This window comes from Pipra filicauda, unplaced genomic scaffold (assembly GCF_003945595.2).
Source record: "Pipra filicauda isolate LSUMZ 115617 unplaced genomic scaffold, ASM394559v2 scaffold86_size2582843_pilon, whole genome shotgun sequence".
Lineage (NCBI taxonomy): Eukaryota > Metazoa > Chordata > Aves > Passeriformes > Pipridae > Pipra > Pipra filicauda.
In genome coordinates this window covers 741,099-764,388 of record NW_024105053.1, presented here as the reverse complement: position 1 = coordinate 764,388, position 23,290 = coordinate 741,099, and the positions used below count along the sequence as shown (strand labels likewise).

The 23,290-nt window shown below is 37.5% G+C and overlaps 1 long non-coding RNA gene across 2 annotated transcripts in view; it reads left to right on the top strand.

Moving 5' to 3' along the window:
• LOC120325172 overlaps nucleotides 1–23,290 on the top strand; it is a 77,081-nt gene that overhangs the window by 8,069 nt on the left and 45,722 nt on the right. For both annotated transcript variants that reach the window (XR_005567060.1, XR_005567061.1), the window contains exon 2: nucleotides 12,179–12,300. This is a non-coding gene — a long non-coding RNA (uncharacterized LOC120325172). The remainder of the gene's footprint in view (nucleotides 1–12,178; nucleotides 12,301–23,290) is intronic.

Genomic DNA, 23,290 nt, shown 5'->3' with positions numbered 1-23,290 from the left:
CCAAAGTAAAGAAAGGAGACCCTGTCAGCAGGTGAACCCGATGGAATAATCTCTTTTAACTCCCACATTATGAAAAACCTTTTTCCTGACTTCCAGAAATGCTGAATCAGATACCAGATAAAACCATGATAACCCTGAAAAGAGATTTCAGTTAGTATTTGTTGTTCTTGCATTCAATCTCATCCTGGTGCTCACTAGCTTAGACAAAAAATTTTTTTCTCAATTCATTCTTAGAGGTCATTTCAGGCTTTGGGAGATATTGAACTTCCAAGTACTTGCATTGTTTCTGAAAAGGGGCAGGAAATGATTTATAAAATATCATTCTTCCTCACAGAATTTATGCCTGGAATTGGAACAGGAAGACAGCTGCATTTCTTCCAGCATTTCCATCAGGATCATTTTAGCAGCTTAGATAGCTCTAAGAAACTCAGAAACTGACCTTTTTATAACTATCTAAATGAAATTCTGGCTATTATTCTCTGGATTCCTGTTTGGTGTTTAAAAAGTTTTCTGCACATCTTTATGGATTATAAGCTTGGTATGTCAGAGTTCATTTATGAGAAAAGCAGTAAATCTGTGTAAAATATTTTTTTAAAGTTAAGGAACATACGTTTGCTTAGAGACTTGTGCAGTTTCTTTGTCAACTATCTTTTATCCTTCACCATGTAAGATCTTCTAACATGTTTGATAACTGACAAGCTGCCAGCTCTCTCACATAGACCACCCACTCTTCACAATGACGTCAAGGAAGTCCCCAAGTTTGCATTATTCAATGGCAAGGAAGCCTTTGCTATCTTTGACTACACAGCTGGTGAGCAAAGGGATGGGAATCTTTGGACTGAACTGCATCCCTTGACTCTGATTTGTTTTCTCTTCTCTTCTCTTTCTCCCATAACAAAGAAATCTTCTGTTTCATATACTTGCAATGGGAAAAAAATGCTCCAATTGATGACAGGTGTTTTAGCTTCCAGCTGATTTCAAAGTGCGTCATACCGCTAGAAAAAAAAACAGCTGAAAAATTCATGGAACTTTAAAAAGCCTTTCACGAGTCGTGCTGTGTGATCACTAGGAATGTGCTTTACTCAGCTGAGCTCAGTGCAGGGCTGCATGCTTCATCTCTTACCTTTTTACCCTGCTGCTCTTTCCCAGTGTCGTTGTAGTGCCCCAATCTCTGTCCCTGCAAATTGGTTCACAAGAGCACAGAATCACAGAATAGGTTGGGTCAGAAGGGACCTACAGGGTCATCTAGTCCAGTCTCCTGCAATGAACATCTTCAACTGTATCAGCTTACTCAGAACCCTGACCTTGAATGTTACCATCTGTGACATCTAATGGCAGGAGAGGTTACTCGCAATTCTAATTTCCTTCTTTGTACTCCGCATCCTCTGCCGTCTGCTCTTGGACTCTTCCTGATGTTTTTATGTTGCAAAACTCTTCGAGACAGGATGTTTCCCTTTTCATTTGTTAAGGATCTAGTGTAGAGTAATGATAAACAGGAATCTGAGGCTACGATGAATATCGAGTTGCTGTATTTTCCTGGCATTGTGGAATGTGTCAGTTACTCAGGTGTGTAGGACTAATGCAAACAAGGAGAGAGACTCCCAATAGCCAAATATCAGCTAATACTTAACAACGAGAATGATACTAAAACTACTAAGTTTTTATGACTTTGTATGCAGATGTCCCCCTATTTTCACTTAAGACCTGCAAATTCAGATTAAAAGACTTCTGAAAAGAAAAATGTTTTGAATATTCGTGTAGAGGAAAAATGAACGGTGTAAAAAGTTTGATTTCCATCTATTAAGCCAGAGTGAAAGACTGTGGTTGCACCAAAATTTGCCTTCATTCAAACTGGTAAGCACTTAAACGTGTGCTTTCGCCTTTGCCTTCCTCCCCAGCTCAAATATGGAAGACATGGGAGGCCCAGTGATCAGGGATGGATCATGCTGCCCTAAAAAAACCCTTCTGTGCAAAGCAAAAGGCAGGTAAGGAGTGTTACCTTAGCACATGCACCTGCCAGCTGAACCAGTCTGTCATCTGATACCAGAGGCTTCCCCCCTCTGCATGGAGAACTGCATGGAAAACTGCTAAACCCCACATTCTGTCAGCTACCACATCTCAGCTGAGGCATGTGCCTGTGTAGTCACAGCTGGGAGGAGTAAGTTCACTCACTAGGCTGTAAGACAGGGGCTCAAGACCAAGTTCAACATGCAAGGTGTTTAGTATCTGCAATGGGGATGGCTGATGAAATTTTCTGAATGAACCAGGCAAGCCTTACTCCCCTCTAACGGTTAGAAAGATTTTAGGGAAAATATGTCTTTGTTTGATATCACGTTTCAGCCTTCTGTTTAGAAAATTCCTTTCTGCTTAGAGAAGATTCCCTTTCTGTTTAGAGACCTGCCTGGTCATTGTATACTCCTGTTTAATGGCACCAATGGCTGCAGATTAGATCTGCGGAACGCTGAGCAGTTAGTGCTCAGTGCAAAAGGCATAGCACAAGAACAAGAAAATGGCAAATTTTACCTTAAAATCTGTTGAAATATTGGGATAGAGTTGTTGGGAAAGAACAGTTGTGGACCTAAGATAAGGCTTATGTCCTCAGAATACCTCAGAATTAGGTGGTTTGTTTGAAGGAATATGATAAAGCACAATAATTCCACTGACTGATGTGCACTGACATCTCTCTTTTGAATGCTTTTTATGAAAATTGAATTGTAAAAGCTTAATTTATAGAGTTCACCTTTAGGAATATAACACATTTTGAGTAACTTACTTCAGATGACAGAAATTTTATGAGGCACTAGAGAGCAGAATGGAAGAACCATCATTTACCTTTTATGGTCCACCCATTAACACATGCTTTATCTTCCTGGACCAAACAGGAAGAATTATTGAAGCCTGTTACATTAATTAGGCATACATTTGAAAAAAAAAAATACTTCTAAGCCTATTACATGGATATAATCCACCTCAAAATCTCTTTTGCAGCTTTTGTGCAATAAAAATTTGTTGGTACAAGTAATATGGCTTATAAGGGGAAGTCAAATTTACATGTGTACCTTGGACAGATCTAAGTTTTAATATGCATAATTGCATGAGGAAACATGATTTACATATATAGGTTTTGTTTACAAATAGGTGTGTACAAATGTTGAGCATCCTATTGAAAGTGTGAAGTTTCAGTTTAAATGTCACTGCCTGAAGGAATACTGAGAAAACTAAAAGCTACAGTTAAATAAATGGGCAGTGAAATTTAAGTCTGGCAATCCTGCAACAAGTATCTTTACTAATTTTAGTTTCAAATGGGAAGTGTATACAGAAAAGAAGTGTGGAGAAATAGGGTCAGTGGTAAAACAGAACCCTATTGGTCTGGATTAATTTCATTTAACTTTAAGTGCTTATTTGAGTTGCCTGCTAAGACACCTTTTCCCTCAGTCTGTTTTCTAATCAGTGGAGAGAAAGGCACCATAAACTGGTCAACCATCTTTAAGCCAAAATCATCCTTGGAAGTCATCTACCTGTGTCTTAAATATAGGCAGTATCTAGAGCAAATGAGCTGCTTACTTAGGCACCTTATGGATAACCCAAAAGAGGAATGAACCCAAATCTAAATGGATGTCTTAACAAACCTGGACAAGAAGTTTGCTTTTCCTTTTCTAAACTTAAAAAGTAAATAGAAAGCACCAAATAAGTTTGATTACCATCTTCTAAAAATCTTTCATCTTCTCTTGAAACCCATTGTTCAGTTCTGCAGAAATCATCATGCAGTTTTACATATTGCTTCCAGTCTGTGGTGACAAAAGTGAGCATGATGCTAGGTATTGCCTTTCTACTCTAATTTCTAGTAAAATACCTGCTAATTAAAAAAAGGTCTGAAAAAGAGCCAAGAGAGAGAAAATTCTGAAAAATACCATAAGTATATTTCTATACTCTTTGTGAAAGTTGTTTCAGCTTCTGGTGAAGCTCAGATGTTTCCATTAATTTTAAGTTCTTTGTTCTCAAAAAAAAAAAAAATCCCATCTTTCAAGGAATCTCTGTTTTGGAGTTATTCTATTTTATGAATAAAATATGTGGAAGGAGATCCAACACGGACATTTTGGAACTGATTTATTTCCACTGGATTGAGTTAAAAATCAGATATGACATATATCATATGCTTCTTCCAAAGAATTAGCAATTCCTTCCAAACTGAGAACTAAGGCAATTATTGTGCCTCACCTAGAAAACAGAAAGAAATATTTCTGAATCCTAGCTGAACAGGACTTTGCATCAGTTGAAACAATAGATGAACTTGTCCATTGAGTTACTTTCAAGCAACGATTTCTCTTCATAAAGTTCAGCAGCTGCATTTCAAATCTTGCCTTGTTTCAGTCCTCAGGCCTTCATGGCTGCAGTAGCAGCACTCTCATTTTTGATAAGCAATAGCAAGGTCTTTTCCTTGTGCTTACCTCTCAACTAGGTAAATGCAACATAGAGCACATTAACTGGAAGTTGCTTAGCAGTTGTTACTGATATATCCACAGGGAACATTTTGGTCTAACAGCCTTGATCCAGATTGCCTAATTTCTTATGTGCTCTGATCAGCATGCAAAAGTTTATTTGCTGATTAGAAGCTGAAGTGTAGGAGCTGGGAGACCTAGCTGGAAAGAATTTCTCAGGCCCTGTCCTAGGCCCTTTAGGTTTCTTCCTCTTAGCCCTTCATGTTTCTGACAGGACCACAGAGAGCAGTGGCCCAGGGTGTACAAGGGTACAGTCCCGTGTTTGTACCAGTTGCTCTTTCAGAACAGAACCTGTTTCCCAGTCAAAGGAATTCTGTGTCCAATGAATAGGCAGCAAGGCTGCTCTTTGGCTTCAACAAAAAAGTAAAAGGATCTCAAGAAACTGGAACTTAAATTTCCATTTTAAGAACCATGTCAGTGATTGCCATAGCAAAGGAAGGACATGCTTGATGTAGTAGGATGGCCCTTTCACAACTCCTGTTTTCGCATGGAACTGGCCTCAGCTGCTACAAAATGGGGACGAAATTACATTCCTTTTTGTTCTGGAATTCAAAAACTCACAAAGATATCCTTTTGCTCCAAAACATGTTACTGGTTCATTTCTCCTTGAGTCATCTCTTGCATCTGTGCCGGTTAAGGATAAATTGATGGTGTTCTGATTTGGTTGAGATCACATTTAGACTGCCAGAGGCTGTAGCAAATGAAATGGATCAGGTTTGTATTTCACTTATCCCCAGGCAACCCTAGTGGGTTCAGCAGGTTCACAGGGAGGTGATTGAGAACCAGATTCAATCTGTGTCTTTTTTACAGGGTTATGTGCAATCTGTCACACATGCTTCTCTATTTTCAGACAGTTACTCTTTGTATTACACTTCTGCATTGCATTCATTTCAGCTTAGCCACAAACACCAGCTGAGAAGGAGAGTTCTCTAAAAAGTTTGTTTCTCACTCTCTCCAGATATGATCTATACCATGCTCAGGCTGAATGTTTATTTAGATATGCCCTACTTGTCTCTGAGAAGTATGAACAAGTTGCTTATTCACGTACTCATGAAACTGGTTAAGAGAAAAGCCTGTAAACCAGATACCCTACGTTGCATTTAATAATTCTTCAAAAAGTATGCTTGTCTTTCTTTTCCAGCCATTGCCTTGTTGCTCTAACAGGGGGAGTTTATCAACTTAGTTTTCCAAAGACATTAATTTGCGCTGTACAAGTTGGAGAGATATTTTCTTAACCTTAAATAGGAGGAGAGCATAAGTCAGAAGACTCAGAACCTCAGATGACAAAAATAGATTAATTTGATAAGAGTGATTTTTAATAGCCAAGGATCTGGCACATTATCAGAGCAGGCAGCGCAGCACGATCTGATGCAAAGGATTGTTAGGTAACATACAAAGCAAGGAAACTTCAGTTACTCATCTCTGAGGAGCTGGCATGCAGAGTTTCTTCTAAATCATACAATCCCTATCACTGGGCTGAAAAACTGAGGCTTGACCTTGAGGGCAAGGCTGACAGTCTTGTTTGTTGAAATGTACCCTTAATTTTGAAAATGTCCTCCCCTTATATGATGGATTTGATTCTTCACTGGAAAATCTTCTGCCAGAAAGATTGCTTGGGATTCCACGGGAGTTCATCTGAAACACATCCAAGATGGAGCTCAGAGTTTGTGCACACATGCAGTATACGAAGCTGTGTTGCCTGGAGTGAACTTAAAAGGGAAAATGAGCAGGCATCTTTTATCCTGAAGGTGACTGTGCCAAAGCCTTCCTGTACCATTTTCTGTGTGTGAGGACAGGAGTTTTAGATGGCTTAGGGAAACACGCTGCTTGTAGAAGTGGTACATAGCAAAAGTATATTTGAAAGAGTTCTAAGCCAGTTTATTCAGATATTTTCAATATTTGACGTAAGATATGCTTCAATAAAGCAATACCATTATGAAACTACAGTTACAATTAATAGATAATAAGTAGAGGGCTGAATATTACCTACTTTCAAAGTTGCCTTTGCAGATCCCCTTTCTAGGCAAGACACACCTTTCTCCTACTCCATTGCATTCTTTATTTTAAACTGATGTTTCTTGAATTCCATCACCTGACCCTGATACAAATGAGGATTTACACTGCTGGTAACTCAGTGTGTGGAAATCAGTGGAAGTTCTTCATTGCAACTGCATGCAAATTTTCCTAAATGTGTATTCTGATATAACAGAAATCACTCCAGAAGCAGATGCTCATCCTTACTTGTGATTGTTACCTACAGAAGCTCTTGTCGTCTCCTGTTTTAGGAGATATGTATTTGGCAAAATTATACTTTCAATGATAAACAGTGACCAAACTTTTACTTGCTCCAATTCTCCTTCTTGATAGACAGTGTTGATTTCTGAGAGATTGTTTTTGTTTAAGGAGTACTTAGTTAGGTATTGTGCTAAATCTATAGGAAGATTTAGATGGTTAAAGCAGGGCTTTAGGTGACAGGATTTAGATGCCTAAATGGTAAACTACAAAATCCTAGTTTACTACAACTTGGGGAGGATTGTGAAGTCTGTAGGTAGTTCAAACTTTTAGAAGAAATTTCTAGCAGTATCTTTGTCCTCCTAGGCATGGCACTTGTGGATAGCTTCTGCTAAACTTACGACAACAACCTCCTGGGATCTGCCAGCGAGGCGTTCTTCAGCCTCCCAGCTGGAAGATCAGTCTGAGGGTGTTCTGAAGGTGAGCCCGTCAAGACCGGTCCCATCCAAAATCTATCAGAAGCAGCTACATTTTTTCAAAACATAGGTGAGGGGGATGTTTCCTCATCCCATTTACACCTAAAGTTTATGGATGGACAGCTTGGTACGTGAGAAACCTATTGACAACCCTCAGTCTGATGGCCTAGACTCAAACCCTCTTCTTCCTAGTTTATGGGGAAAAAACCACTATCCCTAAAGTATAGACTACCAGCCACGGACTACCCAGGGTGCAGCTGGGTAGTCTGAAGTGGCTATTAGCAGGGGTGAGAAGCTGGGTGTCAGACCAGTATTCTGTGTTATGCTGTGCACGTGCTTTCTAGGCCAAACACCAGCTTTTCTCAGAAAAAGCCTTTCCTTTGGACTTATAAGTATCTTTCTCAGCATAAATTCTTCCACAGTCCCCTAGACAAATGACTCCCAAATACAGGTAGCGTCCAAGTAAACGCTAAATATTTTCTGGAATACTAATTCTGCATGTGACCATTCTAGCGCAAACTCCTTTTGCTCAATGTCCTGCTGTAAATTTCCAAATTTGCACCTGATTTGGGACTGATTTGTTTACATTTCCCTCAGGCTCCCTCCAAGGTTTAGTGAAACCCTCCAGCGAAGTCAGGGATATTTTGCAGCATTGTGTTCAATGCAGTTGCATAAAACAACTCGATTGTCTTTGACATTTAGGTAATAAATCTCCAAAAATAATAGTAATAATAATAATAAAAATAATAATAATAAAACCCAGAATTATATCGATTATAAATTGAGAGTCATGTCCCAGAAGAAAATTTTGATTAGTGACTTTATCCAATAATTATTATCTATCTGATCTGACCTTTTTTAAACTAGATATTCCAAAGCAAAGGAGATGTTGTCCAAAATTATATAACGAAAACTGGTGTATATACACAGATTTAAAATTAAATTTTGTAATAAAAATACAGATGTTAATAACATTAATAAATACCAAGGCAGTTCTTATAAGTTTTGATAAACAGGAGCAAAATATTATCTAGTTCTTGTTTTGCATTCTATAAGAATTATTGTATTATCAGGTGTAATCTTTTCCATACAAGAAGTCTATAGTCCTAAGAAAAATGTCCAAGAGAAGTGGCCTTCAGCAGGAGTTATACTCAGTATAATAAAAACATACAGAACATAGAGAAGAGGTAATAATGAACCCATAGACAAACTTCAACATGCTAGAGACTTAAATATTTTACAACAACAGTACACTAGGGGGACAAGTTTTACTCTTTCTTCAGTCCTGGACATATGTCGTAGTCACAGAAGACAGTGCAGCTCCAGGGAATAAGTACTTTTGGCACTGCTAGTAGCGGATCCTGCTCATAGCAGGTCAAAAATCATTATTCTTACTCCTCTAAAATCAGAAAGTAACTAATACCTAAAAGTTTTTTGGTCTACAATTTTACTTTCTTCCCTTCAGCTCACACAGGTGTTTCTCCGGCACAGAACTGCAATTGTTAAATATGAATGTGGCAAGAAAGAAGAAATGAATGCTCATAATGTAGAAATTGATAACTTCAGATATCATCAATCAGAACAGACTGAATACTTTTCTGCTAATGTAAATCTGCAGCATTTTCACTGCATAAAATGAACTTGCTTCAGGACAAGTGCTATCCAGCTCCTAGCTTATTTTATATGGTACAACTAGAAAAACTGAGTTTCATACCACGGAGCATGTTTAAATTCTGGTTTAATAGGAAACTTGATTAGTTTGTTAAATATACTCCACTTATTTCTTTGAAGAGGTTAATAGAATTGAGTAACAAAGTGAAATTAATGTTTTCTTATTTAGGTGATTTGTGTTTAGCAAAGAATTGGTAAGAATAAAGGGAGGAACTCCTGATTTCTCTGGTGCTGCCTCTTGTCTCTTTCAAAAAATCACAGAATGTTTCACCTTAATTTCCCCCCATGCTTTTGTTTAGTCTTTGCTGTGCTGGCAGCCCCAAAGGGCAGTGTATGCTCAGGACACTCTTCAGGGGCTGTAATGCGTGGGTGAGTCTTTCAAGAATTCATCACCTGAATGTTCCTGTTTAAATGTAAACATAACTAATACGAAACTGGAACTGAATTTTTTCACTGAGTTGTCATTCTTCAATAGGGTGTGTAATGTTGTGGATACATCTCTTCTTAAGTATGCTGGGTTCTAAAATTTACTTCCATTTTAAATATCCTTTTGTCTCATTATAAAGTTCTAGAGAAAAAAAGGTTGTATGAAAAGGTAATGATTGCCTAGTATTCCACTTTTATCAGATTGTGTTCTTTATAGAATATTTCTCCAGAGCATCTCACCTGCACAGTTGCTGAAAATATTCCATGATGCTCTCTCAAAAAACTTTAGGAATCCAGGGCTATTTGAGTTAAGAACTTCTTACTACAGCCTAACCTAAACTTTCCCTTCCTTAGTTCCAGGCCATTGTTCCAATGCGATTGTAAATATTTTCCTTCCTTCACTTAAGATAAACTTTTAAGGAAAACATCAAGCAAACAGAAAAAAAAATAAATAAATTAATCTTCTCTTCTTCTTTATAAGCACTGAAATACCAAGTGTAGTTCAAATGTGTGTAGCTTTTAATATTTACGCGAGAGAACAGTCCATAAGTGGAGAATAGTCAAACAAGTCATTATAAAAGCTGCTAGCCTGAGCTACTGAAAAATTCCCAGGAACAAAACTCTCTTCTGATCAGAGGTTTTCAAATGAAAGTGCGCACTGCACATATTAGTAGTGCGTGGAGAGATGGTTCTTCTCTATATGTGACCTCAACTCTGACATTTACATCTAGCCACCAAATTAATATAAATGCAGTACAGTTCAACTGCTGTAAAACATTTCACTTGGTACTTTCTGATATTTCCATTAAGGAAAGAGAAAAATTACAATATCAGTACTGCACATACTAAGTAAAATAATAGGAAACATCAGTAAAAATATAAATAGAGGATCATCAATGATCTGGTGTTTAGTGAGACCCTGTGAGTCTTTTCAGTCTGGTTCAAAAGAGTTACGTGATGACAACAACTGTCAGGCAGTATACAAATAAGAAATCAGAGTTAGAAGAGAGGATATTAAATCAAATATAGGCTAAAAATTAGCCTTTGGAAAAAAACAAAAGAAACAAACCCATCACCACCAACAACTAATGTGGCAACTGGTTACAGAAAGAGTAGTGGATTCATAGTGGATTCTTAGTTCCTGGAATTTTTCAAGTCAAGTAATTTCCACTGAAATGGAAATTAGTTCATGAGACCCTCTGCAACTTAACCTAAACTATTCCTGTTTTGAAGAGGGGGTTGCACAAGATGCCCTCCTGAGGTTTCTTCCAGCTTTAGAATATAAACTACTCCACAATTCTATGGTTTCTGCTTTCTCGGAGATCTGATTAGATAACCCTTTTTGTCCCTAAGGTAAGTTTCTACTTGTTTGCAGTATAATGTAGAGATAGCAGCAGCACTGCAGCTGCAGAGAGTACAGCTCAGCAGAGCTAATTTATCTAGACTTCGGTGTACCTTGTCCTTCCGTAACCCAAGGCAGATCTGATTTGCAGTATTCCAGAACCAAGGTGTGCATGTGTGCCACTGGAATCCAGATGCTTTACTTGTTTGATGTTAGCCTTTGGTTTTGATATTTGTTTGCGAATAACAAACTAAAACCCATTCAAAGTCAAGTTAGCACTGGTACAGAATTGGGTAAAGGAGATATCTTTACGGTTTTAGTTCCCATTAGAAGGGGAGGAATAAAACAGGGCACAGTACCAACATACTGTTACCAACACAGGGAAAGATATTTTCCCTGCCCCCGGAGGAGAAGTCAAAGAGTTTGTTATAATTAGGATGTGAAAGGGCTATAATAAATCATAGGAGTCTAGAGGAACTGCATTCAAAGCCATGTATAAATACCGAAAAGAGTTGCTCAGTGAGGTATTTCTGGTCCTCCTAACATCCACGTGCAGCACTAGTGGTTTGTTTTGATAATGTTTACTCAGTTACCAACTCTGTTGATTTCTGTTACCAGCATTCTGTTGATTTCTGTAGTTGTTATGGCTAAAGGTGAGGGAGGAGGAGGACTTAAGAATGAATGCAATACTCTTGTTGATTATGTGTGGGAATCTGTATGGGACTATGCAGAATAAAGGCAGCCTTCAAGGCATGGGACCATGGGGAAGAAAGCCAAGCACAGATTCACTGTTGGAGAAGGGGAGACAGAGAAACACAAGCTAAAGAAGATAAAAGAGAGTTGTAGTCTTTTTTATTTTCCCATATTGTTGTATTGTTTATAACTTTTCTTTTTGTTAAACTCTGGCTTTAGTATTCTGGTGTGGTTACTACACTGCATTTTGATACTGTATTAATATAAGTTTTGCATAACAAATATCCATATTCAGCAAATATTTATCTATCTGTTTGATGGATGACAGATCTCAGTGTTTTTCCTTTGAAATTTTCTCTTCTTAAACCCATAAAAATTATCATCAGTGAGTAAATCTGAACCAAACAGAGCAGACAAAGAACTCCACCTTCCAATTAAGTATGTTAGCTCATGTAGCCCAAATACTAAGAGGGTACAGACATTAAAACATTTACTGTGTTGATTCTACTTGGCCAAAAAGTCTGCTCTTTCTAGATGTGAAAAATCAGTCTGCTAAAAGAAGTAAAAACAAGTGAGGAAAACTAAACATTCAGCACCAGAAATAATTCTCTCTTAGAAGAGAACAAGGACCTAAATACCTGTTACAGTATCTCAGACTGTTGGATGTTTCTGGGTCTTGGCCTCAGCTCCACACCTGGACAGCAGCACGGCAAGGGAAGCAAGTTAAATATCCATTTCACTTGGAACACTTGTCATGCATTTTAAAATACAGGAGAAATACTTGGAATCACTCTGTACATATCTCACAAATATTTTTTAAATTTATGTCATTGCACTAGAAACCAGCAGATATTTACTGACCCACTGAGTACGTGTATCAAATGGAACCTGAATGTTGACTGAGGAGAAAGATGGGACCAGCAGGAAGAAGAGCAAGGAAGCGGGTTCCCAAAGTGTTGCGGTGAGGTTAAACTGCTTTTCTTTTGCCTGTTTTGTTGCTGTTGTTGTTTGTGCTGCAGTAGCAACCTCTGAAAAGCACTGACATGAACAGAGATTTCTGCAAGAAATCTAGGAAGCTGTTTTATATAATGTGTTTTCTATTTTTGAGAAAAGTTACACGTCCAGGTTGTTAAGAGAGGTCCCTGTACCTGGTTTGTTTGAAGAAAATCAATAAAAATTGATTCTTATGGAGAAGGGCAATAATAAAATTATCAAAGTTAAGCCAGAAAGATACCATCTTTTGTACTTATGTGGTAAAGAGTAGTGCTAATGGGAGAAAACAGAAGGAAAAGGTAGGAACACCATGTTTCTGTGAGCCTAAGGATGGACAACAACCTATCCTTATCAGTTATTCGGGCTGACTGAAATGTAAGGGCTCCAGAAGCTGTTCCTGCAGTTCACATGGGGCAAACCAGCTGAAAGACAGAAAAAGCTTTAAGCAGGACTCCATTACAGAGTTCCATAGAAAAGACAGCAAGAGTTTTGCTCTGTAGCAGGGAGAAAGTGATCTTAACAAGAAGAAAGGAACAGCTGCACGAGCACAAAGTCAAAAGACACAATGCAGGAAGTCTAACCAATGGCCTGTGCATAAGTTTCCCTTTTTCTAGGATGGGACATTACTATTGCTCTCCCTCCCAAGAGTGCTTGTAGATAAATAATCATAGTAATGCACTATTTGGAGGTTCTAAAAACAGAAATTTGATAAGAACAAACGATATGCCAGAAAAGGACTGAATTTCCAAATTCAGAATTAATTAAAATCTCCTAGTAAACACATTAATCAAGATCTTAATGTTATGGAAGAATTTGTGATTACATACTAAAACTGGGTCCTTTGAGGAGAACACAAACATTTGTCTAGTGGAAAGGACAACATACAGGGTACACTGTGTACTTGCTTTTAAGTGCAGTCACCCTGTATCTCGAGTACAAAAAGCATGTGGGAAGGCACATGCTTCTTCAGCACACAAACTATAACCCGCAATCTCAACACAAGTGGCATCAAGATATTTTTTTTTTCTCTCTGTTGGCACAAATGCAGTTTTGCCCTCACCTCTTCGCACCTCTTTTCTGTTCATTACATTTACACAGCTGGATCTTGCTGGACACTGGCTGTTCTAGCCATGCCCACTGCAGGCCCTCCTTCCCTTTCCCTCCTGCTTTCACACCTTGGGGTCCTTTGCAGAAACACAAGGCGGGCTTTTAAAAGCACTTGTTGTGTCTCCTTCCTTGGCTGGACAGCCCGTTTATTTTAGATAATGCTACTGCTTCAGATGAAGGAAATGGAGAGTGTCAGAGTGTTTCATGGTGCTTATGTCTTCATAAACACAAGATTTGCTGACTAGATATAAAGCAAATGGAAGGTGAAATCCTACGTTATAGAAATGAGAATTAAAATAATTACAAATGTGAGGATTTCTCTTTCTCACCAAAACCTGAAGAATGACTTCTATGCCCAAAACCTTGGCTGTTTTTGGGTTTTTTTACAGCTACCCTAGCTAGTTTAATGAGAGATACTACTTTAATTTGCAAATGCCCTTTGCCCAAGACAGGTATTTTCCTCATATGCAGGTACAAACACTATTTAGGTAAATGCTCATTAAGGTTTTGTGGACAACTCTCTGCCCATACATCAAAGGACACCCACCCATTATATTTTTTTAATTTAAAAATTTAACATAATATTTGATATCCCATACACAAAAGTCCCTGCCTTGTCCTGCTCTCACTACATGGCTGCCAAGAGTAGGTGATAGGTATGGGATGATCATTGTGGAATGACGATTGTTGTGAGAATTAGGTTTCCCAGACTGTAATTTTTCATTTTGGAAGGCAGCAACTCTCAGTAAGTTGAGTTCTCTCTGAAAAGAGACCAACATCCCACCATGCAATCAGGCCCCCTAGGATACCTTCACAGGCAGTTAAAATCAGGGTACCTATTTGCTGGTTTGTTTTCACTTGGAGGCTCAGCCTCCACAGTGCTCTAAGGCTGAAAATCCAAATCCTGGTTGTGCAACTGTGATTCGAATGGACCAGATCTGGAAATGGCCAAGCACTCAGTCCACTAGGAGACAACTCGCACTCATTTCTTTTCAAGGACAGTCTTGCTGCAGACAGTGGGTCCTGTGCTAATAGCAACAGTATGAATGGAGAATATGTAGGTCATGAAGCTGGTTACACCTTATCCCACACAGAATCTGTTCCTGCTCTCACTGAAAGCCCATGCTCAACAATAGTAAAGCTGCTCAAAGGCTTTGAAAAACTGACAGGAAGGTATTTTGGTAATCAAAACAAAAGGTAAGCACAGCAGATCTCCTCATGTTGGACCTACTTCTGGATCTTGGCCAGTCTTGGATTCCACTGGAGAGAGAAGAATGAAAAGTTACAGCTGTTCATCACCGAAGCACAGCCCTACTGCTCTGGAGGAGTAAATGGGAAGCTGTGATGCTGTGTGGAGCTGGAGATGTATCAATGCTGCAGCATGAGCCCAGGAGGCAGGATTAAGATTCCCAAAATATTTCTCCTGCAGTCAGTATGTGTTCAGTGGGATCAAGTTGCCTGTAGTCTGACAGTGTTGGGAAAAATTAATCCTTGTGAGGATGCTTTTAATTGTCTAATGTGAACTGTCAACGCTAAAGAGCAAAGTCTGGGAAATTTTACAGGGTGAAATGTGGACTGTGCAGTCTGAATTTCTTCATTTTAATATAAATTGAGAATCTCTGTATCTGCAGAAGTGTAGCTGTGCAATCACAGATGTCAGTGAAAGAAGTGGTAATTATTTTCTATATTTAAAAATTCCATTTTTTTTTTTTTCTCAGCTTTTTCAGGAGAGCGATTTCCAATATTGTAGGCCTTTCTAGATATCACACTCTAATATTGAATCTGCTTTTTGGGCAATTGGTTATCTCTAATTTATCATTAATTTGTGACTAGGCAATACTGTGCTACAAGAACATATAAGCAGTTCATCCTCACTTTTGTGTTCAAAACAAAGAGAAATGTTGACCTAAACACCCTACAAACATATAGTCTAAATAAGTTTATAAACAAAATTTCCAGACTATTTAGCAACACCCTCTGTATAAAGTGTCTTGTGTATGTACATCTGACAGGAAAAGAAATTATTGAAACCGTAATAGTTTCCAAATGTAATTCTATACTGAGCTGATATATATTGTTCAGTGTATCTGAAGCAATGAGTTTTTGTGGTCAGGGAAACTCTGCGAGGATTAGAGAGATATTTCAGCAGTGACATGGCCAAAACAAACAAATACAAATATTTAGTACTTTTTCTAATTCAACCTGACAGCTACTGTTATCAGTAACTGCAGAGTGTGGAGGTGACAGATTTTGCCACTGGAGGAGCAACAAGGACTTCATGGGATGATAACTGGTCTGAGTTTAATCTTTTAAATTAAAAAGCTGCAAAAGTTTCTCAAGGGTGAGAGAGCACAAATAAAAGAAAAGGTTGTACTTGTTCTGTGGGATCACTGTGTATCTAGATAGAGCACAAACAGCCAGGCAGGAAGATGCACACAACTTAGGTGCAATGTAACCATAGACAAAAAACCCAGGTAGTCAGTGTGTTTCAGAAAAAAAAAAAAAAAAGAGCTATGAAACAGAGCAAAAGGTTGTTGTATTGAATGTTAGAGAAGTTTACAGGACATTTATGTTGCATTTGTATAGCATCACAGCAGCAACAACAGGTTAGAGGGCTAAATTAGAGGGCTAAATGAGAAAAAAAGGAACTAATGTGCTATGCACATGAGTGTTAAGGAGATAGTTACCATAGGAACAGTGACTGTGCGTAATCATTCATGCCTTTCAACTCCAGTTACTAAAAGAAAACAAGCTCAAATTATGGAAGCTTAAATTCAGATCAAGTGTAAAAGTGTGTAGCTTCCTAAATTCAAGGGAATGGCAAGATCCTGCACCAGATCATGGACTGACCAGCATGCCAGAGGAGAAAAGGGAGAACACCAGAGAAATGCAGAATACCCACCAACTGGCCAGTGACAGTGTCTTCTATTTTTCTCTTTCTGGAGAATTACTGACATTTCTAGACATTTAAGAAAAATTAAGAGTAATTACTCCTTCAGAAAACATCTAATTTCTCTAATTTCCACGAAATCTGGACTGTTCTGCATTTGTTGCCTGGTATGGACATGTAGCACTTTCACTGCTTCCCATGCTATGACCACAACATACTCTGAACATCATTTGAAGTTCCTCTGAAACACCATCCCAGCTTCATCGCACGATAAGTAAAATTTCACCACACCCAACTTCAGGTGTCTTCTGTGAAAGTTCTGTAATCTGAGCTGGCTGTCCAGGTCCCCTTCTTATCCAACACACAGAAACAGGCACTTAGGGGAGCTGGCTGTCTGATGTACATGGACATCCTCCTGCAGGTGGCTTCAGCAGTTACGTCACCTACTACTCCATCGTCTCTAAAGGAAACCTGGACGACTGGCTGACGTTCACCTCACTGCACAGTAGATTTTGTGTGGACACATATCTTAGCTCAGATATCAGAAACTGATGCTCTGGCGTTTTCCATGGATATCCCTGCCACGTTTTCCTTTGCATGGCTTCTCAGGTTCTCCATGTAACCTTCCTTTCTGGAGCATCCCCAGTGCCCAGCTCTGCATGTGGACTCACTGCCAAACATTCTGCACAGATAATACTGTTTGTATGTCTGCCTCTGCCTTTCTTCCAGTTCTCATAATCTCCATGGCCCATCATCAAATAGATTTTTTAAATGCTTTTGCTGAACAGTCTCAACTCCAGTTCTAACTTCACAACTCTGGAATTGTGTCAGTCTCATCAGGTAAAATTCTCCATCTTGACACTCCTTCAAATCCACAGCAATTCTGAACAAAAATTGAATAAGCAGGAAATGCTGTTTACCCATAACAATCCTTTAGGAAGTGTGCATTGGATTGATAATGTCTCATCAAAACCAAAACCAGTATCTCTTCAGTTTTAAAATAGTTCTAAATTCTCATGGATACCATAGCACTCAGATAAGCTTCTTTGAATTACTCTTGGATGATGGCATTTGCAACAGTTTGAATCACTAAGTCTGGGCTGTGTGAGGACTGCAACTTGCTAATGAGCATAAAACTGTCCTTTTGGAATAAGTTCATCCGAGCTCTGTGGTATTAGATTGGTCTAAATCAGAAGAATATTGCCCCTTGTAATAATTTTTGCTCAGAGTATTTACCCTAATAAATTGATAGATCAGCTCTATCCTTCTGTTTATAAAAAGAAAATTAACTTATTTCCTAGTTGGCCCAGGAATATAATAGTTTAATTATTTCTTTTTCTTTTTAATTTTTTTAAAATCTTTCCCATTCTTATTTGGTTCCATGGTGATTTCAAATTTCCCCAGACACTGAAATATTTCTATATCACATTCGCATTGAAGACAACAACATAAATTCTACAAAAATAATTGGTGTCACATACATTCCTCTCACAAGATCTGGCTAGTGTTTGAGGTTATCTATTCTAAAGCACACACAGAAGAATTATATAATAAGAACATAGGAAGGGATGAACAGTTATCAGTAATCTGTTTTGAAAATAGTAAAAGTTGATCTTTACTTGGCAAAACAGTCTTCCTTCTCTTTCTTTAGTTCAAATTAAAAATAGGGTTTTATGCTGTAAAAGAGAACATTTCATTCAGAAACAATAGCTATTAGATGAAATTACTGGTTTTCTGGGTTTTGTATTCCTTTCCAAACTTTCAAAGAGTAACTGTCTTGGCACTTTCATGACAAGGGCAAAACCCCATGGAACTTCATGGGCTGTCACCTCTATTGAAGAACAAAGAAACCTCATAAATTAATTAATATATAGCTGAAAGGATAGAGAGTCACTCTAGGTTAAGCACACCTTTGTTCAATGTGATTGAGCACCTCGAAGGCATAAAATGTAAACCCAAAGGCCTTCCTGCCAAAATATATCACATCCAAGGCAGTTTTTGCCATAGTTTTCAAAGCTCTTTATACCTTTGATGCACATTTTCTGACAGTAGCTTAGTAATGTTTTCTTTTTAACTCCAGCTACGTTTGGTCTGAGATATGAGGGCAGGATTATTCAGAAACTCATATTGTGAGGGGTCTCATTTTAGCTTCAAAGGATGTCAGTAGGACTAAAATTTGCAAGTCTGAATTATGTCAAGCAGTAGACAGAGAACAGAAGGTGGGCCAGCAATATGCCATTGCCGTGGAAGAATAAACAGCATAGCATGACTGACAGTACTATAGCTATTATTTACCATGCAAGAAACAGCATTTTCTTTTAGGCTTGATTATTTATCGTTGAAGGCCAAAGTGGCACTTAGTTATCGCTAGAAACTTGTTTTAACCACATGCCAATGATGCTTTTACAATATTATTAACTATCTGCATTCCTACCTGCCTTAGCCATACTGTCTTAAACCATTTAATAAAATTATGGTAGCTCGGACAATCTCTTATGATCACTCACAGACTGTTTGTACCTTCTGTAACAGCAACCCCACTGCTCTTTCTGCTTGGAATACAACTAAAGAAATTGCTTTTTCCTACTTAGGATTGGATTTGAATATAGAAATATTTCTTTACAATAATCTATATAAGCAGCTTCATATGTTCTGTTGCTTAGGCTCCTGATCTTAGTATTTCAGTTGTTTCTTATTGACCAGAGTTTAGAATGCATTTGGCACCATCTTACCATTTGCTGCCGCAGCTTCTGGGGGGTTTTGAGAAAGAGCACATCAAAAATTCCTGCTGTATATTTGCCCTCTCTCTACTTAAACAGCTTATCCTTTTAAGTAACATTTATTTTATATACAAGAATAGTAAATGCAAGAGAGTGATTCAGATTCAGGTTGTAAGTAGCTACCAGTATTTAGATGTCTAAATACAGGCAAGATAGGTTTCTAAGCTTTTGGTACTATCACTAAGACTATTTCCTAGTTTCCTATTTTATGGAAGGAGAGTTGACGAAACAAAATAGAAGAAAGAAGAAATGAACTCATATCTCCAAAATGCCATGTCAGTCACTTGTCTGCCATGACTTAGATGGCACGTTCTTTCTTTTATATAGATGTAGGAATAAGTTCCCATTTGATGCCTATTTTTCACAGCAACAGAAAATAAAAATAAAGTAGCCAGAGCTTTGCCCTGCATTAGGCAGATTCTTATATTGACAAGAAGAACCTCAGAACAAACATGAAAAAAATGCATTTTGGTTCATTCATTTATGGAATTTTCTCATACAACAGCTATTGTTAAGAACCTGGGTGAGTCATTAGGATTTAGGTAGTTTTGACATTTTTATGTGTGCATAAATAGTTATAGTACAAACTCCTCCTATTTATTTTAATAAGAACTCAGTCCTATCAACAAGTTCAGTACATGCAACTGAATATGATAAGCTGTAATTTCTAAAGTGTATTTGGGAGAAGTATGGGCTCCTAGCTAGTGAAAATACAAACATAAGTATAGTCAAGATGGAGTCTCAAGGTCTGTAGTTTTAGTTTTATTGCTTTTAATAGGCACTCCAATATCAGGGTAATAGAGTAAGCGGATAAAAGAAGCTTTGTAACTTCAGCTATGAATTTGAAACCATGAAAGAGTTTACAGTCTGGAGAGGCATATGAAAATAACAAAAGAAACCAGATAACTTAAACTGTTACTGGATGAAATTACTGTTTTCAGGCAATTTAAATACACAGTGATAAATGAACCTCTCTGAGATTGTAAAACATATTACAAAGGCAAATTCAGACTGTCTACTGATAGGAATCTAGCAAGCAAGTACAACAATTTTTTTTCAAAAATATTTTATTTAATTTAGATCGCTGCAAGCTTGATCCAGTTTTCAGTCTTTACTTTGGTTTAAAAGTGTCCTTCAAATTCACTGAGCTGTTCACTGGACCAAATTCATTATGACCATAACAACTCTTCCAATAAATCAAAACTCAACCACTTACCCAAAGCCTTGATTGCTTCTTCTACTCATGAAAGTTGCTCTTAAAGATACTATTTTCCTCTAAAAGCATGGCTGCAGTCCACCATCCACCACAGAATAGTGGATAAAGAAAGATAAAGAAAATAAGCCCAACTTCTTTTCAGACCTGATAATTATTCTAGAATACTACGAGATTTTCTGATCAGTAAAGGTTATACATTATTTGCACTGTCAAAACTGGCTGTTAAAATTTAAAGTTATTATTTTGTTTTGTCAGTGGGAGTATTGCAATTCTTTATAAGATGATATCTAGGACAACAGAGCAATTGTCTGTGATAGATGCACAATCCTTCAATCCCTTAAAGAGAAGTTGTACTTTCTTTGTGGTTCCTATTGATTCAAGCAAAACAGCTCTCTACCTAAATGGTTGCAACGGTGGCTTTCAATCACATATTGCTGTTCATAAATAATGAAGATTATACCCAAATGGATCATAAACTTTAATTAGGAAGAATGTCATAACAGGACTGGAAGCTTTTGGTGGTTTAGTTGGCATTTCGAATAACAATTCTTCATGTCCTCTTGAAAATCATGTTTTAGTGCATGTTGTGTAGTGTCTGGCACATTTTAAGAAAGTGGTTTGATCCTTTAATTGGCTCCTGTAGCTATTTTCTCTCTCTAACATGAAAAGTTTAGCTTTCTTTCAACAGATTTCTAAAATCTGCCATGAAAAGTAGCATACTTTATGACATGGTCTCATGTCATTTTCTTCCTCTGACATGTACACCTGGCAAAGGCACAAAGTGAAAACATTCCAGTTGTAATCACTCCCATTTAGGCAGCATGCTAGCGTTCTGACAAAGATATAAATATTAATATATTCATATTTAACATGACTTCTTTACCGTCATGCAACATGAAATAGCTGTCACAACTTTCAGAATATTTTTTTTTTCCTGTATTTAAGATTTACACTATAGATTACAAGTGAGGTAGAATGAATTGGTTCAGGAAAGTGGATAGCTGTAACCTGAAGTTTCTCCTCACTTAAGTTGCAAAGTCAAAACAAATATTTAGCCTTTGGATTGTTTCTATTATTTTTCTTACTTAAGCAAAGAAAAGACAGAGGCACACACTTTCTTACATAGTTCACTAAAGATAAAGAAATACAGATATTGTGGTCTTTCATGGAAACTTTGCATTGTTCCTTATTTTGTTGTTTTAATCTAAAATCAAAATAATGTTAATTAAAGGCATATGGCAGCTCTTTATACATAACAGTTCTTCATACACAAAAACATAACAGTCTAGGAACAATTATTTGATACCCTGCAGATAAAAGAAGAAGTTTCTTACAAGATTTATGGCTATTTTACAGACTTACAGTAGTTTGTTCTCTCATGTACCTTGGAAAAGCATTTGAAATTTATAATCAACTCCAGGGATGAATTTGACTGTGATTCTTTGAAAACCCCCTTGCAGCTGAACTCAGTTACAGAACACTGCTCTGTCCCTCCTCATGCAATGCCACTGAATTCAGGGAGTGGAATAGAGCATGTGTATGTTGCCATCCATGGTAAGAAAAACTCTGAGACAACTGGTAGTTTGTGTAATTTAAAGTGGAAATTTACGCTGACTAGCAATTGGCATCTGCATATAGGCCACTTCAGAAAAGGAGAAGGCAGCTGGTTGTGTGTAACTCAGCTCAGGAAACAGACAGAAAAAGCTTTAACAGAGATGACTGTAACTCAAAATGCAAGCAGTCCATTTACATATTAAAAAATAAATCTACCCTAGTCTTTCTGAGTCATACATATCTACTATATTTAATTTCATATACTCATATTGAAGACTTCTTCATGAACAGAGATAGCAAACCTTTCCCTTTCCTCTGTGAAGTCATGCTGGCCAAGAGGAGCATCAGTCAAAGGCCTGCTCATGCTTACTAACATGATTGCTAAGAGGCAGCAAAGGGTGCCAAAGATTAATTAACCCATTAAAAATAAAGAAGTGCTTATCATAATCTCCAGAACTATACCAAGAGCTGCTACTCAGAAACAAAAGCCACACTAGATGCTCATCCTGTCTCTTTCTTACTCTGCAGAATTTAGGAAATATTTCTCACCGTGTTACTAAGACCAAACTACACAAATTCAATCATGGTTTCTTTTTGTCAAGTTTTACAAATACAGAGAAAAGGATTCTAGATAAAAATAAGATTGATGCAATAGTAATACTAAGATTTATATATCTGCTGATACTGTATAAGACCACTTTACTCATAAAAACTTTTTACTAATTAGGCATTTACAAGAATATTTTTTTCCGAAACTGTATTGAACTAAGAGATTGATCTTATTCACCCCTGAAGTCAGGACTTTATATGGGCCATGATTTACTTTAACACTTTAGTCAAATTATTTATTTGCTGAATAGAATGTTTTAGTAACCAAAAGTGAGTATGTGACGTATCCATTGGCATCAAGTTATATAGTATATTAATAATTTTCTCATAGTATTTCACTATTACCTGCTACGATCAATTTCTCTGGTTATGGAAATCTGTTTAGTGTTCAAGGCTTCTCTCATGATTTGTAAAACAACAAAATCAAAGTAAGTTCCCTGATGGCTTCTTCAGTTAGGGTAAAACTTGCAGTAGATTTGACCTTAGTGACTGAATAAACAAAAGTAAGAATTTTTAAAGAATAAGTGATAGTGTTGTATTTCTACACTAAAGTCAATGCATGGTCTAAACTTCAAAATTTTGCTGGCATATAGAGCTGACTACGGAGTAAAACTGTCTACTGGGGAAAATTCATACTGAGGTTTGAATGCCTCAGTTTCAATTTGGAATGCCTTATCGGCTGGAGACAGAAAAATATGTCAGCAAAGGCCCAGGCAGAGATGCAAGCAGATTTGTACAAGCAAGCTTTAGCAGCTTCCAGTACAACTTGGAAAGGATGAGCATTAGGGGAATACTGCCTCCT